Genomic DNA, 14,061 nt, shown 5'->3' with positions numbered 1-14,061 from the left:
TGGTCCTCAGGCTTTGTAGGCAAGCGCCTTAACTGCTAAGCCATCTCTCCAGTCCCCAAATTTTTTTTCACTTATGTGCAAGCAGAGAGAGAGAGAGAGAGAGAGAGAGAGAGAGAGAGAGAGAGAGGACTCTACCACTGCCAATGAACTCCAGATGAATGTGCCATTTTGTGCATCTGGCTTTACATTAGTACTGGGGAACTGAATCAGGGTCATTAGGATTTGTAGGCAAGTGCTTCAACCAGCCCAATGTTGGAGGTGATTTTTGTTGTTGTTGTTTTTGTTTTTGTTTTTGTTTTTCGAGGTAGGGTCTTGCTTTATGTAGTCTCAGCGTGGCCTTGAACTCACGATGATCCCCCTGCCTCTGCCTCCTGAGTGCTGGGATTAAAAACGTGTGCCATCATGACCAGCCTGTTTTTTTGTTGTTGTTGTTGTTGTTGTTGTTTTGGTTTTTCAAGTTAGAGTCTTTATGTAGTCTCAGGGTGGCCTCAAACTCAAAATGATCCCCCTACCTCTTCCTCCTGAGTGCTGGGATTTCAGTTTTTGGGGGTGATTTTTTTTACAAACACAGTCCCCCCCACTACCACAAATTATGCAGTTGGGTTTCCCACATGTGGGGAAATCACAGCAGTCAGTATATCTGAAGCACAATGAACAACCACCTTTATGATCGTGGTAGCTCCCCTGCCAGGTATATAATGTTTGTAATGTTGGAGCTTTTATTTATTGATTGATCTATTTATTTATTTTGCTAGGGTCTCACTCACTACAGCCCAGGCTGACCTGGAATTCACTATATAGTCTCAGGCTGGCCTCAAAGTCACAGCTATCCTCCTATTTGCGTCCCCAGTACTGAGATTAAAGGCATGTGCCACCACCCCTAGCTTATTATTGGAGGATTTTTTTTTCTTTTTTTTTTTCTGCTTTGAGGTAGGGTCTCACTCTAACTCAGGCTTACCTGGAATTCACTATGTAGTCTCAGGGTGGCCTTGCATTCATGGTGATTCTCCTACCTCTACCTCCTGAGTGCTAGGTTTTAAGGCATGTGCCACCATGCCTGGCTTGTTGGAGATTTTTAAAGTACCCTAGACAGTTCTGATGTGTGGCCTCATTCCAGATGCTAAACTAGCCCAAAGTCAAATTTGCACAAGCCTCTGACACCGCAGGATACAGACCTGCAGCACAGACTCATTTAGCTGCCTTGTCCTGCTAGGCTAGAGAAGCAAGACTCCAGCAGTATTATGGGATCCTTGTGTTCATTACAGCAGTCTGAAAGAAAAACTGGCCACCCTGTACATTCATATAGACTCTGTCTCATAAAACCAAAATCAGGGCTAGAGAGATGGCTTAGCAGTTAAGGCCCTTGCCTTCAAAGCCAAAGGACCAAGAAGTTTCAATTCCCCAGGACCCACATCAGCCAGGTGCACAAGATGCTGCACATGTCTGGAGTTCATTTTCAGTGTTTAGAAGCTTTGGCATGCCTTTCTCTCCCTCTGTCTGTCTGTCTGTCTCTCTCTCTCTCTCTCTCTCTCTCTCTCTCTCTCTCTCTTTGTGCCACTTTCTCTCTCAAATAAATAAATAAAAATAAAATATTTGAAAAATAAAAATCAGCCAGTACCTGAGTGTGGTGGCACATGCCTTGAATCCCAACACTCAGGAGGCAAAGGTAAGAGGATTGCTGTGAGTTTGAGGCCACCTTGAGACTATATAGTGAATTCCAGGTCAGCCTGGGCTACAGTGAGACCCTACCTCAAAACAAAAAAAAAAAAAAAAATCAGTCGAGTGTGGTGGCACATGACTTTATTCCCAGCACTAGAGAGGCTGAGGTAGGAGGATGGCTGTGAGTTCAAGGCCAGTCTGGGACTCCAGAGTGAATTCCGGGGCAGTCTGGATGACAGTGGGACCCTACCTTGGAGGAAAAAAACAAAAGGAACTAAATAGTTGTTTTCTGAAATCTTGGACTGTTTGTGACCTACTAAAAACTAAAATTAAGCCAGGCATGTTGGTGCACACCTTTAATCCCAGCACTCAGGAGGCAGATGTAGGAGGATTGCTGTGAGTTCAAAGCCATCCTTGGACTACATAGTGAATTCCAGATCAACCTGCACTAGAGCGAGACCCTACCTCAAAAATAAACACTAGAATTAATATTTTATTGTGCTTTGCAATTATTTTTATTTATGTATTTTCAAGCAGAGAGGGAAAAAGAAAATGGGGGAGAATGGGTGTGCTAGGAGGGGCTTCTTGTCACTACAAACAAACTCCAGATGTATATTACTTTTATTTTTAAAGATTATATGATTTCTTAAAATGTCGAGAGAGGCCAGGTGTGGTGGCACATGCCTTTAATCCCAGCACTCAGGAGGCAGAGGTAGAAGGATCAGCATGAGTTCAAGACCAGCCTGAGACCTCATAGTGAGTTCCAGGCCAGCCTGGGCTACAGTGAAACCCTACCTCAAAACCCCCCAAAACAAAAATGTCTAGAGAGGATTATCATACCTGTAGCAATTTCCAACTTTAATGATTCTCATTATTCTCCAGCATGTAATTTTAGAATGATTTTATGTACATATAAGTTACTGCTTTGGGGCTGGAGAGAAGCTTAGCAGTTAAGGCGCATGCCTACAAAGCCTAAGGACCCAGACTCAATTACCCAGGTCTCATGTAAACCAGATGCACAAGGTGGAATATGCATCTGAAGTTCGTTTGCAGAGGCTAGAGGCCCTGGCGTGCCCATTCTCACACTCTATTTCTCTCTCTGTCTCAAATAAATAAATAAAAAGAAATCTTTTTTTTTAAGTTACTGGGTTGGAGATATGGCTTAGCTGTTAAGCGCTTGCCTGTGAAGCCTAAGGACCCCAGTTCAAGGCTCAATTCCCCAGTACCCACATAAGGCCAGATGCACAAGGTGGCACATGCATCTGGAGTTTGTTTGTAGTGGCTGGAGGCCCTGGTGCACCCATTCTCTCTCTCTCCCTGCCTCTTTCTCTATCTGTCTCTCAAATAAATAAAGAAAAATAAACACAAAATTAAAAGAAGTTGTTTGGGTTATTATTTTTTAAAAGGTACTGCCTTTTTGTTGTTGTTGTTCATTTGTTTTGGTTTTTCGAGGTAGGGTCTCACTCTAGCCTGGGCTGACCTGCAAGTCCCTATGTAGTCTCAGGGTGGCTTTGAACTCATGGCAATCCTCCTACCTCTGCCTTCTGAGTGCTGGGATTAAAGGCGTGTGCCACCACACCCAGCAGTTACTGCTTTTTTTATTAAATTATTTTAGTGTTTAGCTTCATGAGACACTTCATTTTAGTTACGAAATGAATGTTTTATGATAATTACATTGTCCTTGTTAGTGTTTGAATATGTAGTTGAAACAATGAAACTTATTTAAAAATAAAAAACTAACTCTATGTAAAATTGCAAAGCATTACTGACATAGAAGAAATTATTTGTAATGTTATCATTATATACCTGAATACATATTGTGATCAATGGGGGAAAAAGAAGGTGGGCTGGAGAGATGGCTTAGTGGTTAAGGCACTTGCCTGCAAAGCCAAAGGATCTAGGTCAGTTCCCCAGGACCAACGTAAGCCAGATGCACAAGATGATGTTTGTTTGCAGTGTTTGGATGCCCTGGCAAGCCCACTCTCTCTCTCTCTCTCCCTCCCTCCCCTTCTTTTTCCCTTTCTCTGCCTTTATGTCTCTCAAATAAATAAATAAATATTAAAAAGAAGGAAGAGGAAGAAGAAGAAAAAGAGGAGGGGGAGAAGAAAGGAGGAGAAGGGAGTCAAAATGCTGAAAAGACCTATGCAGCCTGTTGGGAGAGAAAAGTTATTAACAGTCTTAACCAACATGGACCCTGCAAGTTTATGGCTGGACAGCCAGGTCAAATGTACCAACTGGTGCAATGATGACATGTCTCCTATAGGAAAAATCAACTTCTCCCTACTTGGACTGAAGGCCTGCTGAACATGAGGGACCTGCCTGGTACTGAAAACCTAATGAAAAGCCTACTGCTTGGGAGATCATAAGCCCTAAGGGAAAAACTATTACTATTGTCTGGCTAAATGGATATATTATACCCACCAAGCTGCCGTCTAAATACTTATATCCTTGTATTACTACTACTCTCACTTTTGGTTAGAGAAGTGTGGTGGTTTGATTCAGGTGTCCCCCATAAACTTAGGTGTTCTGAATGCTAGGTTCCCAGCTGATGGACATTTGGGAATTTACGCCTCCTGGAGGCAGTGTACTGCTGGGGGCGGGCTTATGGGTGTTATAGCCAGTTTCCCCATGCCAGTATTTGGCACACCCTCCTGTTGCTATTGTCTACCTTATGTTGTCCAGGGGGTGATGTCGACCCTCTGCTCATGCCATCATTTTCCCCTGCCATCAACCTTACTGGCCTCTCTTACTGACTTTTATTCCTACTCACGTAGAAATCCAATCATTTTTAGCTAGGATCCACATATGAGAGAGACCATGTGCTGTTTAGCTTTCTGGACCTGGGTTACCTCACTAAGTATAATCCTTTCCAGATGCATCCATTTTCCTACAAGTTTTATAATTTCATTTTTCTTTACCACTGAGTAGAACTCTATTATTGTATAAATGTGCCACATCTTCATTATCCACTCATCAGTTGAGGGACATCTAGGCTGGTTATTTATTTATTTAAGAAAGAGAGAGTGACAATGGGAGCACCGGGGCCTCTAGCCATTGCAAATGAACTCCACACACACGTGCCGCCATGTGCATTTGGCTTACATTGGACATTAAGACTCAAATCTGGATCCTTAGGCTTCTCAGGCAAGCACCTTAACCACTAAGCCATCTCTCTAGTTCCTCTTTTTTCTAAATATTTTTATTTATTTATTTGCAAGTAAAGAGAAATAGGAGAGAGACAGACAGAGAGAATGGGCATACCAAGGTCTCCAGCCACTGCAAACAAATTCAAGATACATGCACCACTTGATGTATATGGCTTTATGTGAGTAATGGGGAATTGAACCTGGGTCATTAGGCTTTGCAGGCAAATGCATTAACTATTGAGCCATCTCTCCAACCCAACTCTGTTATTTTAACTCTCTCTCTTGAGAAGCCAGCAAACTGTAGGGTTTGTACTACTACTGTGGTGGTTTGATTCAGGTCCCATAAACTTAGGTGTCCTGGATTCTAGGTCCCCAGCTGATGGCAATTGGAAATTAAAGCCTCCTGTAGGTGGTGTATTGTTGGGGGTGGGCTTATGGGTGTTATAGCCAGTTTCCCCTTGCCAATGTTTGGCACACTCTCCTGTCCCTGAGTCCACCTTATGTTGGCCAGGAGGTGATGTCCACCCTGTGCTCATGCCATCATTTTCCCTGCCATCATGGAGCTTTCCCCTCAAGACTGGAAGCCAAAATAAACCTCTTTTTTTCCCCCATAATCTGCTCTTGGTTGGGTAATTTCTACTAGCAATGCGAACCTGTCTGCAACAGTAAAGTGGTACCGAGGAATAGGGTTGCTGCTAGACACCTGATTGTGTGGCTTTGGCCTTTTGGAGCTGATTTTCAAGAGGAATGTGGAAATATGTGAACCTTGGCCTAAGAGATGCCTTGCAATGCTGTAAGTACAGCTTGATGGACTATTCTGGTCAGACTTGAAAGACCTGAATGCAGTAAGAACTATGGACTGTTAAATTTGGCTTATGAGGGTGAGAAAGAGCTTTGCTTGGACTGGGATAGCAGTTTGTGTGAGAAGCTTGCTGTTATGCCCATGTCCTGAGAAGTTGTGCAGGGTTGCTTTGCGTAGAAATGAACTGGTGTGAGCAGAGCGTTATAGCACAGAAAGAAAAATCTTTGGGTGAACTGTTGCCCGTTCAGCTGCAATTGACAGATTATAACCTTTGAGATTGGGCCAGCTGACCTGCACTGAGACAACAGGAAGAATGTAGACTCTTTTGAAGTGGCCTGAGTGCTCAAGGAGTGTCCTGTTCTTCAAAGTCTGCTTTATTCCCCCCTGGATTAACAAATTGGCACCCTACCTGGTATTGTGGAATATAAGAAATGCAGGAAAGAGAGGGTCATTGAGTTTGCAATGTGGCCTTGTGTTTTGGAAAAAAATGGGCAGTGTGAAGCAGGTTTGCTGAATGGATGCCTGCATGGAAACTCCATTGGGCCATGAGGATGAACTATGGGTTGCAGTGGAGACCCAGTGGTATGCTGAGACCATAAGATAGCTGCCAAGGAGAGCTGCCAGTCCCAGATGATGTTTTCCAGGACTGTGAGTAGCTTAACTGGAGGGATGGAATTAGAACTCTAGAGACTTGTTGCTGGTTCAAATCACTGGACTTGGAGATTTGTCATTGACTAGAGTTGTTGGACTTGGAGCAACAGAATTTGATATTTTCCCTGTTTAAATCTTGTATGGTTGAATATTTCTTTGCTATGTCCATTGCCATCTTTTGCAGTGTGAATGTTTATTCTGTGCCACTATGGGTTTCCTGGGGGGAGGGGATACTTTGGTATTATGGCTCAGTTAAAAGCTCTTAGACTATGGGGATCTATGAACATCATTTCAATTGATAAAAACTATGTGAGCTTTTAAAGTTGGACTGAATGCACTGCATTTTACACCATGGATGGTTATCAGTTTATGGAGGCCAGGGGCGGAATGTGGTGGTTTGATTCAGGTATCCACCATAAATTTAGGTGTTCTGGATGCTAGGTCCCCAGCTAATAGCAATTGGAAATTAAAGCCTCCTGGAGGTGGTGTATTATTGGGAGTGGGATTATGAGTATTATAGCTAGTTTCCCCTTGCCAGTGTTTGGCACACTCTCCTGTTGCTATTGTCCTCCTTATGTTGGCCAGGGGTGATGTCCACCCTCTACTCATGCCATCATTTTTCCTGCCATCTTGGAGCTTCCCCCTCAAGCCTGTAAGCCAAAAGAATGCTCCTTTTATCTTGATTGGGTGGTTTCTACTAGCAATGTGAACCTGACTGTAAACAACTATCCTTGTTTTTGGTTTTTCGAGGTAGGGTCTCAATGTAGCCCAGGCTAATATGGAATTCACTGTGTAGTGCCGCGGACTGACTCTCGGGGAGATCAGGACCGAGGGAGAACAAGGGCGAAGGCTCAAGGAGAACTCGGGATTCGGCGAGGAAATGACAGACAGACACACTCTAGGTAGAATATGCTGCTGCAATTTACTGAAGGTTTCATGAAGATTTTATACAGATTACACAGGGAAACTTAGCAAGCCAACAAGTGATTTCAGAAATCATTAATCTAAACAATCTTAAGTATTGTTCTATTGTAAGCATACATGTAATGTTGATCATGCAGGAACTGTACCCATTTTTTAAGAAGGATGCCTTGTATCATTGACCACAACATTATACAAACAGAAACTAGGTGTAAGGTGAATAACAGGTTACTTATTTCTTATACCCCAAGGACTGTATAAACACCAAGGCTTATGCTTCCTTGTTAAGCGTTCCCATAAATGGAAGAGAATGCCATAGCCTCCTTTTTTCTTCATAATTCACCCATCTATTACCGAATTCATCATATCCTCCCTCATAGGGGAATGGAACTAAGTAGTTTCCAGCTCTAGGAGTCCACCATCTGCCCTTGATCAAGTACTGAACATATCCCCCAGGAAGTTTCCTGGTGGGAATGTCTAAGTTTTGTAACTCCTTTTCTGCAGAACTGTCATGTTTCTTATGAACACTACCGATCAACATTTCTACTTTCATATTCTCAGGCTCAGTATCGTTCTCAAACATCATAAGCTGTTTTTACTTTACACCATCTAAAAACTGTTCTAGAGTTAATTTTTTATTCCTAGTAGAGTTATACATTCTCTCCATTGCCCTAATCATAGGAGGGGCACATTCAATACTTAGATTGTTTCTTGTACTCTGATTGCGTGCATGATTACTAATAAGTGTTGAATTAGCTGTTCTTAGACAAACAGCTAGAAGAAAGCAGGAAAGAAACAGCATTGGCGCCAGCAATTAGGTCGTCGTGACTTCATGGGCAGCAGGAACCTTTACAGTAACTGACTGCCAAGGGGTCACCGGGGGCATCCCTCCGAGGAGTGCTGGCCCTCTGTCCTCAGCTCTCTTCCAGTGCAGAAGCATTTCTGCTTGCTACACAGGCGAGGTCGCCGTGGACGTAGCAGTGTAGTCTCAGGGTGGCCTTGAACTCACAGCAATCCTCCTACCTCTGCCTCCCGAGTGCTGGGATTAAAGGTGAGTGCCACCATGTCGGGCTTGTTCTTATTTTACATGCCTTTTCCCTCTTTATTTTGTTGTGCCTTTTCTTTTTCTCTAAGTTATTATTTATTTATTCTATAGTTAACACAGGGTGCATAACAATAGTGTGTAAGCATGGTGTTTGTCCTTGTGGTCTAAGGTGGTGCTCCCATTAGCAGAAGTAGGTTCCTTCAGGGGTAGGAGCTACAGAGTTCCAGGGCTACAATGAGACAGAAAGAAAAAAAAAAAACTAGATTCTGTCAGGCATGGTGGTGCTTGCCTTTAGTCCTATCACTTGAAAGTTAGAAGCAGGAAGATTACTGTGTTTGAGGCCAGCCTAGAGCTACAAAGTTCCAGGCCTACAGTGAGACCATACCTGGAGAAAAAACAAAACAACAAAAACTAGGTACCCAGCCAGGGAGTGGTGGCGCATGCCTATAATTTCAGCACTCAACAGGCTGAGGCAGGAGGATTTTAGGTATCATTCATTCTAACATTTTCATTATTTTGTATGTACATGCATGGTACAAGCATGCGTGTTCCATGGCATGTGTGTCACAACATGCATGTGGAGGTCAGAGGACAACCTTGAGGTGTCTGTTGTTTTCTGAGACAAGGTCTCTTACTGCCATGACCACAGAGCTCTGGATTGCATCTGGCTTTCTGTAGGCACTGGAGTATTGAACCCAAGCCAGCTGCTTGGCAAGCAAGTGCCTTTAACCACCAAACCATCATACCAGCCCCTTTGGCTTTTTGTTTTGTTTTGTTTTTCAAGGTAGGATCTCACTCTAGCCCAGAATGACCTGGAATTCACTCTGTATTCTCAGGCTGGCCTTGAACTCACAGACAACCTCCTACCTCTGCTGTGTGTGCGCCACCATGCCTGGCCCCTTTGGCTTGTTTGTTTGTTTGTTTATTTTGTTTTACAAGGTAGAGTCTCAGTCTAATCCAAGCTTACCTGGAATTCACTATGTAGTATCAAGCTGGTCTTGAACTTATGGTTATCTTCCTACCTCTGCCTCCCAAGTGCTGGACCCTTTGGCATATTTTCCTGCTTTTTTTTTTTTTAATTTATTTGAGAGGTAGATAGAGAGAGAGAGAGAGAATGGGTACTCCAGGGCCTCTGGTCCTTGCAAATGAACTCCAGAAGCATGTGCCACCTTATGCATCTGGTCTGTGTGGGTCCTGGGAGAAAGCTGTGTGACTTCTCCCTCCATCTCCATTTGCACATGACCAACCTCTGTGTCTGTCTCACCTCTCTCTCTCTCTCTCTCTCTCCCCCTCTCCCTCTCTCCTTCCTCTTATAGACCCCCATCCAGCTGACTTTGGATCACTAGCATCTACATAAAAGCTGAGCCAAGCCAGGCATGAGGATCACCATGAGTTCAGAGCTACCTTGTAAGCCTTGTAAGGCCACCTTAGCCTGAGCTAGAGTGAGACCCTACCTCAAAAAAAAACCCAATAATAATAATAATGATTGGGAGGGGGGAAAAGCTGAACCACCTCAATGAGTCCTAGGTTCAGTGAGAGACCTGAGACTACATAGTGAATTCCAGGTCAGCCTGGGCCAGAGTGAGACACTACCTCTCAAAAAAAAACAAAACAGCACTTGGGACAACTTACAAGAGACTCTTGAGATTGGGCCTGTTGATGCTCTCCCAGAGAAGGAAAGGCACGGGGAGGGTCATCAGGCATCCCCTGGGCCAGATGTATTCAGTGATGCACATGGTCTCATTGCCTCTGAGGGAGAGGAGTATATAGAGGGTGAAAGATCAAGGGACAGAGGGCCCCACTGGAGCACTACTTTCGGGTCCTTGTGCTCTGTAAGTAAGCCCTCACCCCGAGACTGAGGGAGGATCATCTGTGGGGATAATCCTGACCCAGGAAGCTCCACCTAAGCAGTCATGGGGAGGTCATCATCCACGGTGGGATAAGACTTCTCAGCAGTGCCGCTGCTTTGGGGGCTCCATGCTCTGTAGGTAAACCCTCACCCTGAGGCTGAGGGAAGAGTTCCAGGCAGCCATGGGGCTGGTCATCAGACCCACCCTCCCAACCGAGATCTCAGGCATCCCGTGTGCCCATCTGTTCTGAGATGGGACTTCTTGGTGCTGTGGCTGCTTTGGAGGCTCCACTTTCCTGCTCTGTAAGCAATCCCCATAAACTCACTGGTTCACCAAACAGGTATTGGTGCAGCCACACTTTGGTGTGTCATCCGAGCCCTATCTGGGACGAACACACGTGTGTTCACATCACACCAGGGCAAAAGTTTCCCATGACAGACTACTTCCCTTTGGTTTCCGGTTTTAGGTCATTGTGGAATGTTGAGAACAATGCAGCCCTTGGCAGATGCATTGAGGCACATAGCTTTTTGCAAAGTCCGCATGTTCTAAGAATTGGGCCACCTGTCATCGTAGGTGCCTGTCCAGCTACTGACTAGACACCTACATCCATCCATCACTATTGTCAAGGCCAGCAGGATAACCCCGTGGGACACAGAGAATGTGCTGTATTGGTGTCCAGAAGCTTCCATTGCATGTTCCCATGCCTGCTTCCTCCTTCCTTCTTGCCTGGAATTGCTTGTCCCAGCACCCAGAGAGGAGGGGAGGGCTCTGCAGCAGGGAAGGGTGGGCCCAGCCTTCTGGACTTCCAGCCTCTGCACTGGGATGTCTCCAGGCCCAGGAATAACAGGACACAGTCAGCACCTTCCAAGTGACTCAGGTCAAGGTCTCTGGTTAAAACAGGACAGTCACGGGGCTGTACTATCAAGAAGAGCCTCGCTGGTGCTGACTTGGCTAATGAGGACTGGCACAAAGCCATGTGCAAGGGTGGGACCCACCCTCATTCCACCTAGAGGTACTGGGCAAGTACAAACTCCACCTCCAGAGGAGGTCCCACAATCACCTCCAAAGATCAGGTTTAGGGGCTCTTGAGATAACAGCCATGTACTGGGCTTGTGATGGTAACTAACTCACAGATGCTCCCAAGGCTGACCCCAGAGGAAGCCTCACGCTGAAGACTTTCAACTGGTCAGGTACATGGGGGTGAGTACCCAGACAGCAGAAGGGATCATACCATGGACAATAAAAAGACTCCTTGGGGCAGAATTTGGTGGCGCATGCCTTTAATGCCAGCACTCAGGAGGCTGAGGTAGGAGGATCGCTGTGAGTTCAAGGCCACCCTGAGACTACACAGTGAATTCCAGGTCAGTCTGAGCTAGAGAGAGACTTGACACTATGGTTCACAGCAACTGTAGAGCAGCCCCAGACACTAGCCTGAGACCGCAGCTCAGAGCTTGGACCTTAGCCAGGGCACCTCACACTTCCCTGGTAAGAAAGGCTGGGAAACTGCCTGGTCAAACTTGGATTTACAGTAAATTAAAATACATATATATTTCCCAGAACTCCAGAGGAAGAGGAAGGAGGACTGCTGTAAATCTAGGCCACCCCGAGACTACAGAGTAAATTCCAGGTCAGCCTGCACTAAAATGAGACCCTACTTTGAACACCCCCCCCCAAGAAATTATTTATTTGCACATGTGTGTATGTGTGTGTGCATCAGATTCTCTTGCCACTAGATGTATGTGACACTTTTTTTTTTTTCTTTTTTATTCTCAGGATGGCCTGGAACTCACAGTGATCCTCCCACCTCTACCTCCCCAGTGCTGGAATTAAAGACATAAAACACTATGCCCAACTGCTTTTGTTTGTTTGTTTGTTTGTTTGTATTTTTCATTTCAAAATAGAGTCTTGCTTTAGCTCAGGCTGACCTGGAATTCACTATGTAGTCTCAGGGTGGCCTTGAACTCATGGCAATCCTCCTATCTCTGCCTCCTGAGTGCTGGGAATAAAGGTGTGTGCCACCAAACCCGGCTGAACCACTTAAAAAATTATCATTTTTTTTTTCGAGGTAGGGTCTCACTGTAGCCCAGGCTAACCTGGAATTCACTATATAGTCTCAGGGTGGCCTCAAACTCACAGTGATCCTCCTACCTCAGCCTCTCAAGTACTGGGATTAAAGGTGTGTGCCATCATGCCTGGCCTTAAAAAATACTATTATTATTATTATTAAAGGTTTTATTTTATTTTATTTAGTTTTGAGAGACAGAGGAAAGGCAGATAGAATGAGAATGGGCACACCAGGGCCTTCAGCCACTAAAAACAAATTCCAGACATGGGCTGAAGAGATGGCTTAGCAATTAAGCACTTGCCTGTGAAACCTAAGGACCCTGATGCACAAGGTGGCGCATGTATCTGGAGTTGGTTTGTAGTGGCTAGAGGCCCTGACATGCCCATTCTCTCTCTCTGCCTCTTTCTCTGTCTGTCACTCTCAAATAAATAAATAAAAATAAACAAATTCCAGATGTATGCACCACCTTGTGCATCTGGCTTAGGTGGGTCCTGGGGAATCAAACCTGGGTCTTTTGGCTTTGCAGGCAAATGCCTTAACAGCTAAACCATCTCTCCAGCCCTAATATTTTATTTTTATTTATTTATTTATTTGATAGGAGAGAGAGAATGGGCACACCAGAGCCTCCAGCCACTGCAAATAGACTCCAGATGCATGTGCCCTTTTGTGCATCAAGCTAACGTGGGTCCTGGGAAATCAAATCTAGGTCTTTTAGCTCTGCAGGCAAATGCCTTAACTGCTAAGCCATTCCTCCAGCCCCTAAAAATTTTTTTTATAGTTTTTTTTTTAAATATGTTTTGTTCATTTTTTATTTATTTATTTGAGAGCGACAGACACAGAGAGAAAGACAGATAGAGGGAGAGAGAGAGAATGGGCACACCAGGGCTTCCAGCCACTGCAAACGAACTCCAGACGTGTGCGCCCCCTTGTGCATCTGGCTAACATGGGACCTGGGGAACCGAGCCTCGAACTGGGGTCCATAGGCTTCACAGGCGAGCGCTTAACCGCTAAGTCATCTCTCCAGCCCCCTAAAAATTTTTTTAAATTATTTTTCTTTCGAGGTAGGATTTCGCTTTAGCTCAGGCTAATCTGGAAATCACTGTATAGTTTCAGGGTGGCCTCAGACTCACAGTGATCCTCCTACATCTATCTCCTGAGTGCTGGGATTAAAGGCATACATGCCCAGCATTTTAATTTTTTTTTTTATTGACACCTTCCATGATTGTAAACAATATCCCGTGGTAATTCCCTCTCTCCCCCCATTTTCCCCTTAGAAACTCCATTTTCCATCATATCCCCTCCCCCTCTCAATCAGTCTCTCTTTTATTTTGATGTCATCATCTTTTCCTCTTATTATGATGGTCTTGAGTAGGTAGTGTCAGGCACTGTGAGATCATGGATATCCAGGCCATTTTATGTCTGGAGGAGCATGTTCTAAGGAGTCCTACCCTTCCTTTGGCTCTTACGTTCTTTCCACCACGTCTTCCGCAATGGACTCTGAGCCTTGGAAGGTGTAATAGAGATATTTCAGTGTTGAGCACTCCTGTGTCACTTCTTCTCAGCATCATGGTGCCTTCCAACTCATCCCAAGTTCACTGCCATCTGAAAAGAGAAGCTTCTCTAGCCAAAAGTGAGAGTAGCACTAATATATTGGAATGAACATTAACAGAAGTGCTTACTGGGCAGCTTGGTGAGCATAATATATCCATTTAGCCAGACAGCAGCAGACATTACACCCCTAGAGCTCATGACTACCCCTGTTATAGGTTTTCAGTATCAGGGATGTATTCTCTCCCATGGAGTGGGCTTCCAGTTCAATTACAGAGTGGGTAGTTTCCCCTATAACAGACATGCCACTATTGCATCATTTGACTTGGCTGGCCAAATTTAAGGCTTGCAGTGTCCATTGCTGAGTATCTCCA

At 44.7% G+C, this 14,061-nt stretch overlaps 1 pseudogene; it reads right to left on the bottom strand.

The window, feature by feature from the left end:
• Positions 1-544: 544 nt before the first annotated feature.
• Positions 545-699, bottom strand: LOC123457990 (annotated as a pseudogene).
• Positions 700-14,061: the final 13,362 nt, after the last annotated feature.

Source organism: Jaculus jaculus, chromosome 1 (assembly GCF_020740685.1).
Source record: "Jaculus jaculus isolate mJacJac1 chromosome 1, mJacJac1.mat.Y.cur, whole genome shotgun sequence".
In the NCBI taxonomy this organism is placed as follows: domain Eukaryota; kingdom Metazoa; phylum Chordata; class Mammalia; order Rodentia; family Dipodidae; genus Jaculus; species Jaculus jaculus.
The sequence above is the reverse complement of the archived record's forward strand: the minus strand, read 5'-3'. Positions and strand labels throughout refer to the sequence as shown.